Source organism: Micropterus dolomieu, linkage group LG04 (assembly GCF_021292245.1).
Source record: "Micropterus dolomieu isolate WLL.071019.BEF.003 ecotype Adirondacks linkage group LG04, ASM2129224v1, whole genome shotgun sequence".
NCBI lineage: Eukaryota > Metazoa > Chordata > Actinopteri > Centrarchiformes > Centrarchidae > Micropterus > Micropterus dolomieu.
The window spans coordinates 18601762-18604004 of NC_060153.1; the positions used below are offsets into that span (position 1 = coordinate 18601762).

Here is a 2243-nt window from a genome sequence, read left to right on the forward strand (position 1 = left end):
GCCGCCAAGCAAAAGTACTTCTTAAACGATGCATCGATGAAATAATCTGTAGAAGCTTTGAATACTAAAATCATCGTTAGCTGCAGCCCTAAATCAAATGCTCTGACACTAAAGTTTCATTTCATGTGGACTGAATAAAGTGATTGGATGGCCTACCTACCTGCCGCACTCTGCCCTTGCACTCATTGCACATGAAAATGTGTTTTGGCTGTGTAGCTTTGGAGAGAGGCCTGAAGGGAGGGGGTGGGATATTTTCGGTTTGATACTTTCAAAATCTAGATGTCTCTTCAGACAGAGGCTACACTAAATAGATAAGATAAACAAGGAACTGTGAATCATGCAAAGCTACTCTAGTGGAATCCCACAATAAAAAATAAAGAGCTGCAAATAAGCATAATAGGTCCCCTTTAATGTTTCAAATGATTCAGTTAGTGTACAAGACATGGCTGTATGATTTCAATGGCAAAGTGCAATAAAAAACTTTCCCTCAATGAGTGTGCCTAGACTAACCAGAATAAAAGACTCCTCCACTTGTTATGATTGTGAATAGGCCAACTTGTTAATATATCATAAGACAAACACTGCAGCAATGCTGTGACAAATACTGCAATGATAATTTCATCCATGCCGCCCACCTCCATGAGGCCCTACAGTTCTTTGTGCATAATTTCTGTATTAATGTCAGAGCTTGTTGAAAATGTAAGGGTACTAAATTTATATTGGAAAAATTAAAAGACTCTTTATTGGCAAGTGAATTTACTTAAATTACACCACTAATTCAAATCAACTAGCCTAACCTTACAGCCCATCATTCAGCTGGTAACAAACTGTAGTGACATAACGTTACACCTGATTCACACTAGAAATTAACAGACAATTCATTGTATGGATTTAGTAAAACAGGTGTGTGTATGTATGTGTGTATATATATACACACACACACACACACACACACACACACACACACAGGAGGTGGAAAAGTAACTGTAAGGACTGTGTCCCACATGAGCACAACAGTTAAACCTACGTTTTTGTACCTGCAGTAACAGCAATTTAATGACTGACAGGTCTCTATTTTTTTTTTTGTCACAACTGTGTAAATCTAAAAGACAGATGGAGTTTTTAAGATTAGCTACACAAGAAGGTTTCACTTCCTTTTACTGGGTAGCCTGTACAAAATGTAGTTTCTTTCTGTCATAAGTCAGATAAAAATGTCAGGTAATTCCTGGTTAAATACCAATGAAACACCATGTGTGAACACTCCCTCCTAGAGCATTTGAAAAACAATTGTGAGGGGTGTAACACACGGCACATGGTGGCTATACTTAACTTTACTGGGATAACTGCAGGAAATCTGAGATGAATAACGTTATTAGTATTCGCCCGCATTTGTCCCGGCGGGTAAGAGCAACAAAGGGCTTGCCGAGGCATGCTTTCAGAGACTCGTCCAAGTTAATGTTAGATAAAAACGACCGTTTTTAGCTAACACGTCACATTAACTGTCATTTGCTCTGTTATTTGTGCTTTTCTTTGTTTAACTTAGCTCGGTTCACGGCTATTAAAACTCCCTTTACCAGAGCAGGTTTACGTGGTGCTTTTGAGATATTCAATATGTTCAAAATTCGATATGGCCGTTGACCCAAACATTTTAAGTAAACGTTAACTTTTATCGGCTTTAACGTTCCCAAAAACAACCGTACGGTCTAAAGAGACTTATTTCACTCACCTCCAAGAAGAAATTACTGGATTATAATTCATTAGAAGAGGGAATATATCCGAAATGTTAAAATACTGTAGGTTACTGTCCACCAGTGTGTCACTACTTCCCTCTTTCTGTCTTCCAACATCCTTCGCTGCAGCTCCACAGAGGAGCAGGGGGCGGAGTTACGCCGAGCTGGGCCCGGTCCAAGCTCTCTGACACCCGGCTGCGTGGGAGCCAACCGCCCTGTAGTTAGCTCAATATGTCATTGTAGTTGCATTTCACAGTTCGGCATTCAGTTACTTATAAGATTCAAATCCTTTCTATGTGTCTCTAATAATGTCTTCACTTTCATTTTTATTTTCTTACAAGGTATTGGTGCAGTTACTTCCACACCAGTTACATTTTATTTAGATGGCGCCAATTTATAACATATATCTTAATGCACTTTTCATGTAGAGCAGGTCTACACTGTAGGGTGACCAGGTCTACACTATAATGCGACCAGACGTCCCCGTTTTCCGGGGACAATCCCCTGTTTTGG

At 39.6% G+C, this 2243-nt stretch overlaps 1 protein-coding gene across 3 annotated transcripts in view; it reads right to left on the minus strand.

Moving 5' to 3' along the window:
• The window catches only part of LOC123970135 (inactive rhomboid protein 2-like), a 46964-nt gene extending 45046 nt beyond the window's left edge, over positions 1 to 1918 (minus strand). For 2 of the 3 annotated variants that reach the window (XM_046048024.1, XM_046048025.1), the window contains exon 1: positions 1727 to 1918. The gene's annotated coding sequence lies outside the window, so the exon portion shown is untranslated. The remainder of the gene's footprint in view (positions 1 to 1726) is intronic. The other variant, XM_046048023.1, reaches the window with a different exon arrangement.
• Positions 1919 to 2243: the final 325 nt, after the last annotated feature.